The sequence below is a fragment of the Lissotriton helveticus genome, chromosome 12 (assembly GCF_964261635.1).
Source record: "Lissotriton helveticus chromosome 12, aLisHel1.1, whole genome shotgun sequence".
Taxonomy (NCBI): domain Eukaryota; kingdom Metazoa; phylum Chordata; class Amphibia; order Caudata; family Salamandridae; genus Lissotriton; species Lissotriton helveticus.
In genome coordinates, this window is record NC_136073.1 from 207,142,525 (window position 1) to 207,163,244 (window position 20,720).

Here is a 20,720-nt window from a genome sequence, read left to right on the forward strand (position 1 = left end):
GTTTGGTGATTTGGGTGATATGCATTCTTTGCAGCAGGCATATTAATACTCTACGCTACTTTATCATGAGTGGACACTGCCACAAGACAAAACTCAATCTCTTTCCAGCAGGAACATTAATCACCAGAGTTATCTTAATGTCTTTTATCCTTGCCTGAAAACTGCTGAACATACAAAGAACTCTGCAGCAGGTGTTTTTTTTTAACCTGTGGTAAGTCTCACCACGGCACCCCTAGGTCAGAAGAACAATAAAGAATTTGCTGATTCCATACTCCAGACCAAGTTGGAAAAATTTAAGAAAGATCTGGCAAAATTTAATCTAGAAACTGTTTATCCCTATACTAGTGATAACTACAAAGCTCCAGACTTTAACAAACGAGGAAGAATGTATGGATCCAACTATTCAGGATCAAGCTCCGATACAGGCAGCGATTCAGACACTAATAATCAATCAGCTAATGCCGGGGGTAATCGAGGTAGAGGAGGTAGATACCAGAATTACAGGGGTCAATATAACATGCCAGCACAATCATGGTGGGCACCGGGTCCGTGGGGATATCCAGGTAATTTCCCGCCAACTATGCCTCCATTTCCCGGGTTCCAAAACTTTAATAGTCAGCCTTTTTTGGCGCGTGGCCCCAGACGGTCACGGGGCAAAAGAAGACCGGCACAAGGACAACCTCAGGTCCAATGGGAGGACACTACAGGTCCCCATGCAGGGACACGGAGCCACACGAGAAGGAGTGCCCAGGAACAATAAACACACCAGAAATGAGCTTGGTCGTGAACCTGAGCCAAAGACCTTTATCAGACCTCGAAGAAGTTGTGCTCAATAAGGGCCTAGGTTTCGTGACAACAGATGAGGGTGATCCATTTGTCCTCCAAATCGAATTAGCACAGTTTTTCCGTAAATTGAGGCTCCACCATTTTTTCAAGGACAAGAACACTGAGGAAATGCAGCATGATGGAGATAGGAACACAGGTCTGAGAATTAAATCCACTTTCTCACCTCCTACACATGCCATACCACCTCACATACTCACGTTTGAACTAGCTGTCAAAAATGATATAGATCAGATACACTATAGCCCCAGATCTCGCTATAATAACTTGACCACCGCGGAGAGACTAGCTCTTAAAACCCTGACACAGGACAGGACCATAATTGTGAAACCCGCGGACAAAGGGGGCTCCACTGTGGTTCAAGATGTAGAGACATACAGGACTGAGTGTCTCCGTCAGTTGAGCAACGGGAATGCATATCGACCTCTGACCACAGATCCCACTCCCAGACTGATGAGTGAAATCAAAGTCTTGGTTGAGGAGGCCCTGGGAGAGGGTTGGATTACTCCCTCAGAGGCTCAGTTCCTACAGGTGAAACATCCCACCATGCCGTATTTTTACACCCTTCCGAAGGTCCATAAACCCCAGAGACCACCACCGGGCAGGCCCATAATATCTGGCCTGGGCTCACTTTTGGAACCTCTCTCAGCGTTTGCGGATTATTTCCTCAAACCCTTGGTGCAAACCATGCCCACATTTCTCAAGGACACAGCCGATGTCCTCAGAGTAATTCCTGACATTGCTTTCAATCAAGAGACTGACTATCTAGTCTCCTTGGATGTTGAGTCCTTGTACACTTCCATCCCCCAGGATGCGACTCTGGACACCATCAGGTCCATCCTGGGGGCATCGGATTTGGACTCTATCACTCCGGTACCTTTTATCATGGCCCTGGCAACCATAGCCATGAAAGAAAATTTCTTCATGTACGAGGACCAGATATACCACCAAATCTCGGGGACCAGTATGGGCAGTATTTTTGCCCCTTCCCTAGCGAATTTGTATGTTCATGATTTTGAACAAACCATCGTTTTGCATCCCACCAATCCGTTTTTCAAATCTATAGTTTGGTGGAAAAGATATATCGATGATATTCTCATGGTTTGGAGGGGCACTAAAGAATCGGCACTCATCTTCCATCAATGGTTGAACGGCCAGAACAACTATCTCCGTTTCACCATAGAAATGAGCAAAGAGAGGCTTCCGTTCCTGGACCTCTCAATTTACAGCACAGAGAGTGGCCTAGAGAGCGAGCTATACCGCAAGCCTATGGCAAGGAACTCTTTGCTGTTGTACGAAAGCCAACATCCGAAGTCTCTGAGGGAGAATCTGCCTTTTGGACAGTTTCTTCGAGTTCGTCGGAACTGTTCCACGACAGAGACGTTCAAACGACATGCAGGCGAACTATCTAAGCAGTTGACTGCAAGACATTACCCTAAGAAACTGGTCCAGCGTTCATACAAACGTGCTGCGAACAACCATTGGGCTGCGTTACTGGAACCACACCCAGAGAAACCACCTCTGGATCGCCTGACACTAGTGACCACTTTCAATTCTAAGTCCAACTATGTCCAGAAAGTGATTAAGAAACACTGGAGGATTTTAAACAGCGGCAAAGAGAAAATTGCTTTTCCACTCTTTGCATTTAAACGCTCCAGAAGCCTAAGGGACCAGCTAGTTCACACTCGCCCTAAAGCTACACCTAGGAGAGAGGTAGGCACTCTTTGGGACTTACCTGCGGTGGTGGGCCACCATCCATGCGGAGCCTGTTCTGTTTGTCCTTTGACTACCAAAATCACAAGTGTGGACATTGGGACTGATCGGCCTTGGGAACTGCGGCAGTTTTCAAACTGCAACAGTACTAACTTAATTTACCTCATTACCTGCACGTGCAATGAACGGTACGTGGGTATGACCACGCGGAAGGTGCGCGTAAGGATGCAAGAGCACAGGAGCACCTTTCGGTGCAAAAAGGACATCTCAAAACTCACTAAGCATTTCATAACACACAATCATGCTGAAACAGACTTTAAGTGGCATGTCCTGGAAAAACCATTCATCCCACCACATGTGAGTGACGTGTCGAGATTTCTGTTCTTACGTGAACAAAAGTGGGTCTTTAAATTGGGCACAGACAGACGAGGATTGAACGACGATATACCCTGGGTCAATCTATCGTAATATGAGGCACATAGGTTTGTTAGTGTGATCTGCACAGGGCTGATGTGACTAATGTGGTTGTCCTACAGCCTTCTAAATACCTGTGTATAGTTGAAAACTGGGCTATAGTAATACTCTTGTAGCGCCACATCCACACCAGACTTTCCTGTTGTGTGGACTCTTTCTGTTATGGTGGAGTAGTTTGCGGGTGTGCCTTGTCGCATTTGCGGTGTCCAGTTATGAACAGATGATTGATTACTCATAATTGTATTTATCACTTTTCATTACACAAAGGCTTGTGCACATAACTATAGTGGTCAGACTGGGTTTCTTTGCATGCTTATATTTTATAAATCATCAGGCATGGAGAGGTTCCAGTTTTGTGATGTTACAGCGACTAGCAGCCACCTCGAAACACTAATCTATGCACAGGGTGGAAATGGCAGCTTGGAACTACTACAGCCAGACGCATGACGTCATCGTGTAGTTTTGATATGGTAATCTCGCGAGAGTATGCGCGAGGGCTCTCTAAGCATCAAGGACTTTTCCTAATACTGAGGCCAGTCGTTAACTTGGACTGGGCCCATTGTTTTTCATTCCTTGGGCATCTCAGCGGACGCTGAACAGTTAGGGCGAACACACCGAGCCCGGGCATGATTGAACTACAAGAGTCAGACGCGTGACGTCATTTTGTAGTTTCGATGCGGGAGTCTCGCGAGAGTACGCGCGAGGGTTCCCAAACATCGAGGATTTGTCTAAACACCGTGGGCAGTCGGTAACACGGACCTGGCTCCCCGGTTTTCAACCTATTTGGCATCTCAGCGGACGCTGAGTAATTAGGGGTTACACACTGTGCCCCTCCTACATCTTCACCGATTGGCTCAATCTGGTGGACAAGACGAGTCAAGTAGGGAGAATAATGGATGTTCAGTGCCTCCCCCTGACTCAGTCTCAGAGCCAGAGACAACGACGGACAGGTAGGACACATATCCTTATCTCTCCTACTAATGGTGTCAACAGGTGTGCCTTGACTTGATGGTGGACTTTAGTGAATATGATACCCATGGCCATTAGGTCAGTGGTTGGTGGTGGGTTTGGACAGCAGTTTGTATTGATAGTATTCTGACAGTTGTTGAAGTACTCTATGTACAGGAGACCTTGTGTCTTCGTCAAACTCACAGTGTTAGATTAGAGTAATACTTGCTTCCTCTACACTGTGTAGTGACGGAGTGGGTTTCTGTTGTTTTAGAGCGGGGTCTCATATATCCTGAGCCAGGTCCAGGAAGAGGTGAGGTCCACTCCCCGGACACCCTGGGTGAGTAATTAATTTGAGAATAATTGAGGTATAGTGTGACCTCCGTCAGCAGACCATGTTTACTGATTGTGATTTACCGGTATGTTTGTTCCCAACATACAGTACTAAATCGACCAGGTGCCGAAGAGAGGAGTTGATACAGTTGAAGGAGAATTATATCCTTTTCTGGTTTTCACTTGTGTGTTTTTTTGTTTAGTTTTTCACACGTTTATCACTTATAATGCAGTAGCATATATGTAGAACAGAGACCCTGACGAAAGCCTGGGCAATTTTCCCACTGGGGCTGAAACATGTTGGTCTCCTCGCAGCTATTTGTGTGGACTGCGTTGATGCTATTATACTGTTCTTGTTTTTAAAGGGGAAGGGGCTAACGTTTATTAAAACTGGTTTGTGTTAGGTTCCCTATCCTGTTTTAAATCACCACGTTTTTTGCTTTTGCACTGCACTTCCCATTGTATCAACATCATGTGGTAGTACCGAGTGATTGTGGGTCGCTACCCCTAACTGGTTGTCGGGGTATGCCAGTCTCAATGATCAAGAGACATGATACCCGATAAGGACTACCATATGAGAATATTGATCCATACAAGACTTTTGATGGGAATCCTTAACCAGGGGTGACTCACGTTTACTGGTGCTTCACTTTTTGATGGTATGGTTTGTTGGATCTGCTGTGTTTGTTTCTCGTGTACTTTTGACATGATTACAAAAGCATAGAATCACTTCTGGATTTCTAAATAGACCCCTAAGTTTGTTGTTTAGTACCCCTAGGTCAGCGCCAGGTGTGGCTGCACCGGTCACACTGCCCTAGGGTTTGCCCTGGCTGATCTCACAAATATGTTATGAAACGTTTTGTTTAAACTTCCCTACCAAAAGCCTCATGTCTTCCAACAAGGGCATAATTACCATCTTACCATTCAGATTCAAGAAATACCATGGAGAAATCCTCCATGCCCATGGGCTCCCCTTTAACTGTCCAACCATTACAACTGAGCCTGGAAAATTACTATCTCAAATTCGGAAAATCCCTTAAGACTCACGTATTCACCCAGGCATTTGGGCAATCTTCCTTACGAAAGGCCCCTCCCCTTATCTCCCATTTCCAGCCCGGTCAGACGCCTAAGACCGGCCACACCTCCTTCATAAACATACATGAGACTTCCCTTCTTATGAGGCTTTCTCACCATCTTGGAAAACGCAAAATGGCAATCATCTTCCAACGCTCTCCTCTCTGAACGACTGTCTGGTTTCCTATCACTAGGCTGTTGCTGATGTATTTGGTCTCCGCTGCCAATCCTACACATACCTCTAACCAAAGCTGTTTCATGCTACTGCAAAGTGGTTGTTAGCACTTTAAAAAATACCCAATTAAAATAAAATAAATTAGCAAGTCTGGGACATAATGCAATGGGATAAGAGACCATCTGTGCAAAATTTTGACAAAGGTTCTCAAAGCAGATTACAACTATGACGTCACAAATATTGGGACGGAGTGTGGGAGTCAGCATGGAGGTCAGGAAGGTGCATGTCTTTCTACAATATCAGTGGACTGCATGATGCCTGTTGTAGGGCAGGCTGTAGGGACAGTCTTTTTGCACAATGTACTAGTGAATTGCCAGGAAAGTTGGGACAGTCTTAGTCACTTGTCAGCCATGCATAATATGTGACTGATTCTCCTTGTCCATCAGTGTTTCAGAGTCATAAGCATTTCCGCAATCTTAATTTATATCTGCTGCAGAGAACTGTTTTTATTTGGCCATCCCTGTTTTAATTCACAGTAAGGAGGCTAACTAGACGGGTGCGCTTATTTTAGCATCCCTGTTTAATTAGTAACAATTTTGAATTCCTGACAACCAACACTCAGCTTTTAAGCCTTCATGGTTAATGCAATTACTACTTTCGAGCTGGTGTATAATTAAACTGCTTTATAATAAATAGGAACCAAGGGCCCTTTTCACAAAGCAATTTACTCACCTAAATTGAAGGGTTGTGTAGGAATGATTTGCAGTATAATTAATTTAGTGTCTTAATAAAACATGAATTTACACTCCTAAATGGATTTACTCAGACACAATAGTTGTTTGGTATGGTGTAACAATACACAGGAAGTGGGAGTTCCTGTGCAGGGTGCCTCAGACAGTTGGTGGACACCCAAAACCTTTGAAAGGCGTTCTCCTGCCCTAGATACCTTCAGTGACTTACCACTGGCAAAGACATTTGAAAACCTGTACTGTCACCACTGAAATTGGCGGGGATCTAGGGGAATAGATTTCTTATTAACAAAGACTGCAACTGGCTGGCTGATGGTGTGTCTAAAGTTAGTGACAGTGATAACTGGTGCTATGTTTGTTTTTATATGAACTGTCAGTGGGCATTTAGAAGAGCAATGATTGGTTCCAGGTCTTACTCGAGCCTTGCTGCTGTGATATTTGCCTAAACTAAAGAGTCTTTTTGCTTGACTACACTTGTATTCCCTGTGCAATCCAATGGGGTGAGTGTGAACTGCTCCCCTATATTTTCTGTACCTTGGTATCAGAGTAGTGAGGATCTTCACACGAAATTCTGTGCACACTTCTATGGTGCACAATTAATTCTGGATATGGCAGTCATGCATGTTGTTCACTCTCTATGTTGGGTTGCAATAAACACTTTAATTTCTATTAAATGTGCCACAACTATTTGGTAGAGATGATGCATTTTTAATTACAATATACTGTCGGACGAAAAGGATATTTGGATTTCACATGACATCTGGAATGTATATTGCAACTTTTATGTCCACGGCCCATCCAGTAACAAGCATTTGCAAATCAATAGGTCTCGCATTTACGAGAGTTTGAGCTATTGGCATTGTAAATGACAATAGCTTAAACTCTCGCAAATGCGAGACCCATTGCATTGTAAATACTTTTTTTTGGTAAAAGCGCCCATGCCACGCTTTCACGTTAATAGAGGCCATGCCCTTCCTTTAGACGAGCTGCGTCTAAAGAAAGGTCTGCGGCCATCATTAAAGTAAAAGCGCCGTATGTGGAGCTTTTCCCAAAAAAAAACATTTGTTTGTCAAGTTGTTTCACTTTAATAGCTGTGGCGTACCTTTCTTTAAAAGCGGCTCATCTGAAGAAAAAGGCGGGGCCTCTTTTTACATGAAAGCGTGCCATGGGGCATTTCTAAACAAAACAAAAAGAGAGAAAAAACATGTAGCTGCGTTCGACGCTGCAAATAAAGCAAAGGCATGGCCACCACTGTGGCGTGCCATGCTATTAAAATGACAAATAATAAAGCATTAGGAGACAGTGCCTCTTACCTGTAACAACAGGCAAGTGAAAACAATTGCAAGAAATAGTCCTCGGAGGCTGTAATTAAAGCCTACTGAGTAACAACACAAGTGAGAGGGCCAGTCCTTCAGGGAGGTTACAAGATGAGACAAGGCAGTCCTAAGGAGGGATTACTAAACCTATAGACCAATGAAAAGCCACAGTTTATAAAGGACAATGACACAAGTCAATGACAATTATGGGTGGACTGTGGGGGGAGCTTCAAGTCCATACCTGAATACAGCATGCCTCGCAGACCAGTGCATGTGCTGCCCAGGCTCGACCGAAACACACCTTTCCTACACGTGTTTGTTTAGGTGCAATGTCATGGCCCTCGTCGTTTACATTGAAAAGGGCAACACCCCATCTAGGCACCCAGCCTGAAATAGTCTGAGCACCCCTTCCCTAAAGGATCCCTCGCATGTTTTGGAAGGGCAAACAGTTTTAACTGATTCTCTGCCACAGATGTTCAGTGATTCATAATGAGATCAATTAAAGCAATTGCTATAAGCAATGTGACAACTTCTGAAATGTCTGCCCGCAGAATCAAGATGAAATCTGCTAAAAGGTTGTCTTTTACCCACTGCCATTTGTATCATATACTCTATGCTGAATTTCAGCCGGTGGGTCCAGGTGGGGCCCACCAGTACTCATTTTGGGTTGCACACTTATTTTTCAAAGTCAGACTTTGACCCAGAGCAAGAAAAAGAGACATGCAAGTGGGAAAGAAGAAGGGACCGACAGACAGAAAAACAATGACAAAGGGTGAAAGGAGTGATGAAACAGGACCTGCAAAAGTAAGGGCAAGTAGCAGGAGCGTGTGTTGGTGAATGAAGGATGCATGGGGTATAATCGAGACTATGAATCCTTGTTACTAGGCAGCCAAAACATTCGGCAGCATAGGCCTTGAGCTTCTGAGCAGAACTTTAGACACAGGCACTTATGCTTTTACTATATAAGCACTGGTAGTGGGCCAAGTGCATGCACATTATTCTTTTTGGGCTTTGGTGTACTTTTTTTCTCATGCACTTTCCTTGCAGATATTGACCCACAATACTGTTTTTATTGAGATGCTTATAAAAGCAAGAGTCTCTTGGCATCATCCGGGCATTATTGTAATCTGTAGTGCACTTTCTTTGGCGGGGTCCCCTTGCAACATCACCCAATCTTGATTAAATGTTTCAAGCTACATGGCTACTCTATATAATTTGGTCAGCTGGAATTCCTCTTGAACATGTAGCCAGCGGCGGGTCCTCCGCAATTTGCTAATAGTTCAAGACACTTTGCTGAATTTTGCAAACTCGAACAGATTAATTGAACACACAGTAAATGCATTACACATACATAATTTCTCTTCTGGGGATTTTTCCTGTTACGCATTTCAATGGAATGATTTAGCTATCGGTACTGAAAGGGTCGGGCTCATAAGTTCCAGACCTGTTCTAGGGTCACAATTTGATGTCTCTTGTTTGCAGCCTGAAAGTGTGAAGGAGAAAAAAGTCATTAGGGGAACATTCAATTAGCTAACAATTTGCTTTGATTCATAATAACTCACAGACAACTACTTATGGTTAGTTCATTTATTACAAAGCCAAAAACAGCTGAACATAAAGACACCTCAACACAAGAGTATAGAAGTACAAAAGAACCAACATGAAGCCAAATCTGCGCATCCAGTTTAGACAATGCAGCATAACTAATACGATTAGTTCAATAAGTAAAATACAGAAAATCAGGAAGCATGCGTCCAAATTTCCCTGCATCGAGGGTTGGTGAGTAAAAAGCATTACATTTATCTCTAACACTAAGGTGACATCCCTAAAAAAACATTCTCATGAGGAAGGATAAAAGGTGTCAGTACATGGAGTCTCCCTAAGAAGGTTTTCCACGATCAAAGGGTCAAGTACCAAAGACTGAGCTAGTTCTAGGATTCTCTCTCTCTGAAGGCAAAGAAGAAGTGGCACACTATCCCTAATTCTAACATACAATTATTCTGAGGTGGCAATGCCATGGTGCACTTCGGATCACGACCTCCACCCTGACCACTGTTCTGAAGGAAACTTTCCACAGGACAACGGTGCATCTTCCTTGACACAATTTGTATTTGATTTCCAGGCCTTCTCCTGTTTGAAGCATAATGACTTTCCTTTATTGGCTCAAACCACAGGATTGTAACTTCTCTCCTGGCCTAACTTGTAAAACAAAGACATTATTATTTCTACTAGGAGCGCTTCTTTCACCTGCAACACAAAACGTGAGAAAGAACAAATTCTACAGCACACATGAAATTCAAACTGTTAATTCTGAAGTGAGAGTATTCAGTGACTTGCATTTCAGGCCTACTAAATTCAGCTAACATAAAAAAAGTATCATAAAAGCTTTACAAATTCACATAACATTAAGGCACTTTCAACGAATGCAAATACCTATGTATGAAATTACATGTTTAATTACATGTTTAATAAGCACATTTGATACATAACTGGTGATCAGTTGCACAACACGAATTCTCCATGTTAATAATTTCTGCTAATTACATTCATTTTCTACGTTGATTCCCCATGTTACCTTTCAAGGGCCTAAAAAACATCACTTTTCATGTTAATACATTTCACAATTCTAACACTTCATGTTAATACAGCAAATGATTGTATGCGGGTGTGCTCCACGTACGGTTATGATACACCCCTACAATTAAAATGAAATTTCCGCTTCATCAGCTTGATCATTCTCTGGGACTGTTTGCTCCAATAGATCCTTCCAAAATGGGAATATGTGTGTAGACAGAGGAACTTTCCTCATGACCATACGAGCCACCCGCATGAAAATGAGAATGGTGCTCCTTTTCCAGCCCCAGTGCACTTGGTGTTACAGAAGAAGCCATAATCCCTCTTATCTAATGAATGGAGCACATACCCATAGGTGTGCGCTTCATTAGTGCCTGGGTGGCCTGTGGAGCTGCGATCCTCTGCTGCTCACTGGCCCGAGGCATGAAGAGGGGCCATGGAGTATAGGTTTAGCTTTCTATGCCTCGTTTCACTGCACAAGCTGATCAAGAGAGAGTAAATGTTTCATCATGACAGGCAGTGCTTAATTTGTAAAAAGAATAAGCTTCAGGGTTCTAATCAGGAGGTCAATGCAGCTTTCACATCCCATTGTCCCTGCCAGAGGCTCCAATGACATTACCAACATAAATACTAACCATCACACTCCTGAGTGTTAATTCAGACTATTCTACACCCCATAAAATATAAGAATGGCTTAGACAGCCTGTATTATTCATTTTTCATGTATATTAAATTAATAAACATTTGTTGTTCTGCTCTTTTCTAAATTAGGCAGACAGCGACACCATATAGCAGACTATCATAAGTGTCACTGTTGACAATTAAGTGTCGGTGCTGAGCACCAGCAACCACTGGCTTAAATTAAGTACTGGCAACAGGGTACATCTATCTTATATGGGAACCGATCTTTTCATTGAAGGCATGTGGACATTCACTCAATCGTTGTTCTTTGGTAGGGAGGGTGAAGGACCTCATACCCTGGTCACCCCTGTTTATTTCTAAAGTTTTATATAGTGCGAACAAGATCCCGTAGGATATCAGAGAGCTTTACAAAGGATGGAAGGCAGGATATAAATGCAATATCGACATCAAGTAAGAATACACCACAAGAAAAATAGCATAATTCCCAGACAGATGAATCAAGGAGAGTAGTACAATAAACAGATATAACGCAGGCTACGAAGTGGGGCACATAATGAGATAAAGAAGAGCATAGATCCAATTTCCACATCAAGTAGGAGTACAAAACAGGAATAATCGCATGATTCCCAGGCAAATTAATCCAGGAGAGTAATACAATAAAGAGGAAGCTAGCAGGCTACGAAGGGGGGCACCGAATATGGTACAGAGGAGCAACATCATATGATGGTACCTGAAGGTACCATGGTTGTAGGATCAATGATTTTGAACAAATGATCCCAAACCAGTTAAGATAAAAATGTGTTCATTAGGAATCTTCTGGCTTCCAGTTTGAAAGCAGACTTTGATGAGATTCTGTGTACATCCGGTGGAAGAGAGGTCCATATCCTTGTGGCAGCACCGGAGATGGCTCAGAGACAAGGTCTCTTTTTCCTACGGATGTGGGGTTTCAGGAGGAGAGTAATAGCGCTTCTTGAGGCTCTCCCACCACAGGATAGTTCAAGCGTTTGCGCTAGGTACATGGGGGGTTTGAAATGCAGGGTTTTGTGCACCAGAACGGCAATCGTTAACTGAATTCGAGCTTTGTAGGGCAACCATTTGAGAGATCTAAGGACTTTGGATATGTGCTCATTTCATTTGGTACCTGTGACCAGTCTGGCACCAGCATTCAGTGATGCCCTTAGTGGAGCCAGGGTGTATTTGGGAAGGCCAGAGAGTATAGCGCTGCCGTAGTCCATCTTTGGCAGGGCCAATGCTTGTACCACCTGTTTGAAATCCTTTTGAGGAAGGAATGGCTTGATATTTCTAAGTGTCCTCATCAAGTGGTTAGCTCCCTTACACACATTGCTGATATAATTTTTCACATTCAGGTGCTTGTCCAGGGTGATTCCAAGAGATGTGGCTGAGTCTATGATGAGAGGGGTGCAGTTGAAGGCAGTGAGGTGCTTCAGCCAAAGGGCGAGCATGTGTATGTGGTTCGGGGGGTGGGGGGGTGGAAAAAAATTCTGTTTTGGAGGTGTTGAGCAGTAGATGGTTCTCCGTTCACCAATTCTGCATAGAATTTAGGGTAGTGTTGAGTGAGACGATATTTTGCGGGGATTAGATTTTTAAATAAAGTTGTATGTCGTCTGCGTACATATGGAAGAGAGTGTTTGTGGAGTTTAGAGAATTAGCTAGTGGTTCCAAGAAAAGGTTAAAGAGGATAGGAGACAGGGCGGACCCTTGAAGGACACCCATGATTACTGGAGAGGGCTGGGAGAGGGAGTGGTTTGCCTTGATTCTTTGTGATCTCTGGTGGAGGAAGGATGAGAACCATTGTAACACCCGACCCGAGAAACCCATTCTGTTCTTCAAAATGGATAGGAGGTTGTTGTGATTAATCGTGTCGAATGCGGATGAAAGGTCAAGGAGGATTAGGAGGCAGGAATCATCATTTGTGATGGATTGGCAACAAGCAACATGGACTCCTTTAAGGTACAATGGGTTTTTTTCACCAAATTCGTCCGATGAGTAGATAAACAGCAGTCCTTATTCTGCAAGATGTATTCACACTATCTTGGGGTATAGCCACACAGTTAACCAGCGAAGTGCAAGGGCCTATAGCTTTTGCTCTCATGTTCTATGGTCCCTTTTTTGCAGCTTGATGTTCGGGGGTGGGGTGTTACCATGGCAGGTAGTCAAAGGCCGCAAAGAGTTGGGATCGCCCTTCAGGTATACAGCTGATTTTACCTGTGTGCAGGTAAACAAAAAGAAGAGATTTAAGTCCAATTTGTGATGACATTTTATAGAATGGCTTTTTTGTATATACATGGATGCTTCAAACATGACCATTTTCATTGCATATGTCATAAATGTGTTATATGTAGATTGTTTACCATGTACTGTAAAGTGTTCATCTTTGATAACTGCTGTAACTGTTTACGTGTGCTGTTTTTTTTATGATTGTCATGTTTGTGTTATGTTGATATAAAACATTACTTTTTTACCCATGGCTGAGTAGCTGTATCTTGTCATTGATTCGGCTGAGTGGAAATGGGAGGTGGTCCAGACTGGGGGTCTCAGTCTGGGCAGTGTGGGGCCTCGTGCAGTAAAGATTGCTGTGGGTGCAAACTATATACTACTGCACCCTTTTACGCATGCTGTGAGCTTCTCTCCTTATTGGGTGCTCTGAGTGAACCCAAACTAGTATCTGGTGATTAAATCTCATTGTGTATTTTACAAACAAAATTACAAAAATGTGGCAAGGCACAATTCTCACGTGGACGAGAGCGAATGCAGTTACAATTTTTGTGTACTATTTTTCTTCCACCTGAACTTTCTTCAGCAGCTAGGGTTTCTCATAAAAACATATCATCGAAAAACTTCAAAGGTCAGCCCGCGGCAAATATCATGGAAGCAACGTCCTGAATACTAAACCTGTTTCCAAGCTGGGCCTGTCTTTAGCTCGTCAGTTCCTATTTATTCAAAGCCACTGCTTCATCCGCAGAAGACAGCCCAGCCCGCAGCACTTGCTACAATTAGTCACATACTCAGGTTAAATAAACGGAGTCCCAGCAACGCATTAGAAGCGCCGATAAGCCTTATTTACAACATAATTCCCGCCTGTCATCTTCCCATTATCTTGGTAAAGCCCAACACTCACACTTACACGCCTGAAAATCTTGAGAGGGGGTATAGGGTGGGTGTAATTCACCTATCAGCTCCAAGCAAACATGGAAGACGTTTCTGCATTATATGTTAAGAAGTCTATCACCACGATTGCACCTGGGAGGCCTTGGAGCGAGATCTGGAGGAAGAGATTCTTTTCAGTCATGCTGACAGACAGTGGCCCGAGCTAAGGAGCGTTTATCAACAGTGAAGAGAGACTATTGTTTGCAACAACGCGCCCCAGATTCCACAAAACCTTATAGGACGTGACTTGTGTCGCCTTGTTTACCACTTCTTGAGGAGCAAAACACTTTCTACCACCACGTTACTCACTTCACACATTTTAAACAGAAATCGTGAAGGCAGTTTTAAGGCCTTTCTAGTAATGAATGCAGCCTATTTTAAAGGAAAACGAAGCACGCGGTAGTTTTAAAGGGGGATTCTAATTAGCTCTAGTGCTAGGGACTTTTTCTATATTACACCCATCATATTTGACATAAAAACGAGACATAGCCTTAATTAATTAGCTTTCCCGAGCTAAACACGTCACACATTCCAACAGAAGTTGTGACGTCGCTTTCAGAGTCCTTTCTTAAATCACTTGATCCCACATTTGCACAGTAAGTTGACATTGATTTGCAGGCCTTTCCTGAGAGGTAAGATTTTAAAAATACCCCGCCACTAAGAATAGATGGCTTCCTATGTAGAATAGATGCCAAATTACTTAATGTTATAAGGGTGACTTTCACGGAGTACTAGTTTTATTTCTGCCATAGCACTGCGCACAGAGATATCTTTCATTTAACTTTTCCTTTTATATGTATGGGCCTAGAGAATCTACTGTGCTTGGCTGAACTGGCACCACATGGAGGCCACCATTATGACATGACATTATGACATGGAGGCACACGAAATGTATGCTCCTAATGACTAACATAAGGAATTAATCTTATTTATTTATTTACCTGGAATAAAAAAATGGTGAACTGATTTTACAGCTTTCTTTATTGGCCAATACTGATTCCTTGAAATTAGAAACTGACGGCTTGTTTACTACAGGCTCATAACATTTGATCTCTGCTCGATAACAATTATAAGAGGTGAGGTGTTTAGTCACATCCTGTAATTACCGCCTGCGCTAAGATTTGCACCAGTTGTTAAATTCCAGAAGGTCAGAATTTAACAGTGAATAAGGCCTGACATGAAGAGTTTGATATGGAAAACACTGAAGGCCACATGCTATTCTCCACAAAGTCAGAATACGTGCAATTTTATTCTGTTGGATCGAATTAGCGGCAAACAATGTCAACGATCCCTCTGGAGCACTCATGCTCAGGCCATTGGACACTCAAACACTTCTATAAACATACTTTTGTTGTCACGTAATTGCTTTTAGGTTGACTTACCCTCCATTCAAAATTGTTCCTGTTACCCTCCAAGATGTTTTGCTCTTGATGCTGGCACGACCGAACTCCATGGTTGCAACTTTTTGTTGTAGTTCTTCCTGCACCTGCATTTTGTTTACTTCCCTAATTTATGTAAAGGGTTCTGTCACCCTTGTGTCTTATCTGTATTATAGAAATCGGCTAAATAAACAGACCAGACACTACCTTTAAAATCTTAAAGATGTTATACACCAAATGTTGTTAAGCTGGAACACAGAAAGATTCTGAGGCTTTTGGACAAACATTGTCAGAATTCAGAGAATTACTGGTGCCTCAATTTGTTTCTGTCTCAACATGCAGAATGGACTGATGGATACAACGGATATTTCAAGGGAGATACTATAATGTCATGTAATTTTGTCAACAGCAACAATTAGGTTTGAGAATATTAAGTAGTCTTAAAATCAAAGGACCTGACTGAAATATAGCTCTCCTTTTATCATGTGTTCATTTAGTTCTGAACCTTGTGTTGTTTTGTGTTTGTATCCACTTTTGTATTGTCTGCATCAATTTTTAGATGATTGCCCAAGAGAGACACAGCCAATTTCCATTGGCTATGTTGGGAGCATGTTGTCTTCTCTTCTCATTCACGGTGCACTGAAGAATATTTGCAGTAGTCTTAATGCCCAGAACAATTTGTTTGGTTTCTTTTTGTACCCCAGTCCTATCTAATAGAAGATGGTTTAATGAACTTACAAACAGGAAAGACAAGTACCACAGATATCTTACCTGAATGTGCAGGTTACATTTAGGCTCTGCACAGAGACTCCTAATCAAAAGTGGATTGCCTTTTCCTAATTAGGCAGACTTGGGCCAACTCGTTTCATTCATTTTCTCTGGCTTCTGATTCCCACACGCCGTCATATGGAGCCACTCTGATGCAGGGTAATTTATTTTGGCTAAAGCGGTACTCAAGACAGTTCAGTTTGCATTATTGATACACTTCTAAAGGTATGTCTCCATCTATTAATTTAAAGAGGATCTCTTGTTCACAGTGTATCATCTATATTTGTCAATCTTGAAACCAGAATCGTCTCTTAGGTAGGTACCCACCTCTAACAGTGAAGTGGAAAACAATTCAATATCACAGAAAAAGCATGGTTCTGAGTAGGACTTGTGTTTATTTTCTGTTACATGTAGCTTTCAGTTTCCATTTTAGTACATGAAGCCGTAGTCAGAACTTTTTGTCTCTTGCATTGTGACTGCCTACCTTGCACAAACACATAGGGGCATATTACCAAGCAATAGCGATAATTATCGCTATGCATGGTTAGCGGCTAGAATTATATCTCCGCGCTCCGACGATTTTTACCGCTGAGATACCTTGATATTATCAAGGTTTATCTCAAAAGCGGTAAAAATCCTGCGAAATGCATGAATATCGCTGAAAAATCAGCGATATTCATGCATTCGCGTGACAATGCTCTTAGCCATGTTATCCACCTTCCATTGGATAACATGGCTAAGAACTGCTCTGAGCAGGCGTTAGCTTTTGGAGATATTCGTGCTTAGCCAAATATTTCCAAAAGTAAGGCTTTGTTGATAATTGGAGACAGCGATATTAGCGACTGTTTCCAGTCGCTGACATCTTGGCATGCCCACTTGCATGTCATTAGCGATAAATATCGCTGACATGCAAAGTGGGCCCCAAGATGATCGCTATCTCCTACTAGCTGTCGCTAACTGGTGTTAGCGACAGCTTGGTAATAGGGCGATAAAATTATCGCCGCCGTAGCGGGAAAAAGTCCCACTAAGGCCGCGATAATGGCCCTTGGTAATATGCCCCATAGTTTGTATACCTGTGGGGGGATGTGCAGGGGCATATGATATTTATTGTAAAGGTCTTTTTCATTGATCAGGTGTAATGCGGAACTAAGGCTTGTTAGGAGTGTGGCTGGGAAAAATAATTCTCCTCAGCCTACTTCAATGCTTCATAAATTATCAGTGTATCTTTGTTCCGGGGCAGTGGACCTTGCGCAAGGCTGGAAAATTGATACATACTTAGTTCTCTTGTCAGGTTTACCCTTCTTTGAGTAGAGTGACCACATGCAATAGGCCAGTTTGGCCTGTGGTGAGTTTGAAATTGCTATCTTAAATATTTATCTGACAATATTGCAAGTGGGGGAAGAAGTCCACTTTATTCCTCAGGCCCTCTGAAGGCAAAGGTACCTCATCCCCCACCAGCAGTGCACCAATAGGTGCGTTTGCAGAGTGATGGGGAAAGGAGGCATGGACTCAGACCACCACTCAGCAATTCCACTGTGTGGGGCATACTGGAGGTAACAGGTGGCCTTGCTGGCCCCTTAGGACCCTCACCAGCGAAGACGACTTCATCCCCCAAACAACAGCGTGCCAGAAGGTGCATTTCCAGAGTGGTGGAGAAAGGCGGCTGGGCCTTCAGCAAGTTTCCACTTTTTCTCCCCCTATATTTTTTAGGAAGGGTGGGCCACCTGGCCCCCTACTTTGGGCTGTTTTGGGACCAGGGGACCTATGCCCCGGGGCCTGGTCTTTAATTTTTTTTTTTTTAATTAAAAGTAGCGGGCCACGTTGCTCCCATTCCCTGGCCGATTTTGGCCCTAGTGACTCAATCCCCCATGGCCAGCCTTTTTTTTTCTTCAAAAGGAGTGGGGCCATCAGCCCCCCTCCTGGGCCATTCTCATCCCTGGGGACCCCATCTCCAGGGGCTGGGCCACTTCGTTGGAGACCGCAGAGGGGCCTTAAGACCTGCGTGGTCACTGCTGGCTCCCGCCTCCTGCGGGAGCTGGCATTGCTTTTACACGCAAGGAACAGCTGACATGCAGCTCCCTGAGTGTAAAAGCAAAGTGTGCTCCATTTTGAACAAGCGAGAGCAAAATGCTCTCACTTGCTCAAAGTGGAGCTCACCGTTTGCTATGGCATGGCAGGAGCAGTGCTCCCACCATGCCAAAGAACTGCAGTGATCCAGAGGTGGGCACACTGGCACATTGCTTGAGCCGGCCCTGGGGGGTTGAGGTCATCAGGAATATCTATGGCTCGGGGGGGGGCCCAAGGCCTGAGGGTCTGCAACGGACACCCTTCATTGGTATCATTTTGTGTCCTGGGGAGGTGGCAGTCCCAGGGGATGTGGGGGAAGCCACATTATTTTATTATAATATTTGTGCCCTGGGAAGGTGGTGGTCCCCAGGACAGTGGGGAGCCACAAGGCTCCCCCACATATAGTTATATGACTGCCCCGGAGAGGGCGGCCCTATGTGCCCCGCCTATAATTTAACAATGTCCCTCGGACCAGGCTCACCAGGGGGCCAAAATGAAGTGCGAGATCCACACTTTATGTTTTTTAAACATTTTTGTCAGGAGTCGCGAATTGAATGCAACTCTCACTGACATTTTTTTCAAAGAATGTTTTTTTTGGCCCGGGGGGGGGTCTCTGTGGGACCCCCCTACCCCCATGAGTCCTAGGGGGTCAGGTTGTTTCTATCCTGCCCTCTTTTCTTTAAAAAAAGAAAAAATTATTGTGACTTAGGTCAACCGAGTCACAAGATGGCTGCCAAAACTTCCTGGTTTGAAGTGTTGGCAGCCAATCAGATCTCGGTAACGAGATCTGGAGGGGTCATGGATCCGCCGCGGCCTCAGTTCTATATCTGAGAAATCTTTAAATTTCACAGCAACTTCTGAACGATTTACACCATTTAACAAAAATTGCACCTTCTGGACCAAGAGCTACCTTTCTGCCAAATGTGGTGTAATTCCGTTCAGCAGTTCGGGCTGTCGCCGTGTCTAAAGTTTCCTAAGGAAATTAACATGGAGAAAAAAGTGTTTTGGGACACCCCCTTTTTCTTGGCCACGCTTGACGGATCACCCTGAAATATTCGGCACAGCAGCTGAATTGACTCACCAATAATTTAGAAAATTTTGTGAGAATTCGTCAAACGATGCCAAAGTTATTGACAAATGAAAAAACGCTCTTCCTATGGAAACTACATCCTAAATATAGCTACATACTGGTGACCGCCAGTGGGTAATATATATATATGTATATTATGCTCAAGGTTTTTAGGTGTGGAATTAGTAAATCTATACTTACCTATTTTCACTTGCCTTTTCGCTATTTTGGGCCTCGATATTTTGGTAGTATAATGTTTTTGTAGTCAATATTCCAACATACAACCTACCAGTAATCCTCCTCCTTCTCCGTGCCAACTGGAGCAGTCTTTATCGTGGGTAAAGATAGAGCATTTGCAAGTAGGTAGCTGTCCAGAGTTTTGCTTCTGGGTAAACCATGATATGACACAACAACACAACAGGGAACTTTGAGGTAAATGCTATTCTTCTTTCAAGGCAGCCCTAAGTCTGACCTATCTCAGAGGCATGTGATAGCGGACAACTCCAATGGGACAGGGTTGTGCTAGTGGGTCTGTTTCAGGGTAGAAGAAAGAGGAGGCTAGGAAAACTCATAGATGTTGTATCTACCCAAGAAATACCATGCAGTTGTCTGTGCGCAGTTGTAACAAACATCATTTGCACTGAGCTCTGCTGTCTCTTGGGTGGAATAGTTTATTAACTTGGCTCAGCTAGCTTCAAGTCCACCCCCCTTTTGTTAAATGGTTCTTCTAATCAACTCTCTCAAATACTAAAATCCTTTTCTCACACTCTTATGCATCTAGCATTCTACTTTTACTCCATGAGACTGTTGCAGAAACTCTTCCAAATTGACAGTGTGCTACAACATGCCACATGTAAATGAACACACATGTGCATATTAAGGCAAAGTAGACTTTCTTGTGTCTTCTGGATAGTGGATCTCATGGCCGCAGGATCTGTGTGTTTCCACAAGAGATATGACATGATATATGTATGTGTGTATTTATATGTTATTTATATAGGGTTAACCTCGCCAAAAAGCACTGGAGCACTGTACATAGTCAAAACAAGCATAAAGTCAATGGGTACAAAGAGCTGGAGCAGCATGTATAGTGATGGGTACAATGATGCTGTTCAAGATCTAGTCTGATGGCTGTGCAGAAATTCACCGCAGGTGGTGCGTTTGGCTGCTGTATACGTGGGGTTGCTGGTAGTCATAGCTTTGTCAATTATACAGCTGGTTTTGAAGATGGTGCAGGACTAGCAAAGGGAGCCAATGAAGTTCCAACCGACTGAGGGTAATGTGATAATATTTTCTCAGGCCCAGGATGAAACCTGCTGCAGCATATAGGATGCCCATAAAGGGTGTCTGCATAGCATCTGGCAGGTAATGGTATCAATGCTGAGTAAGTAGTGGCTCCCATTAAGAGTGCTGTCCCACGGAAAGCCA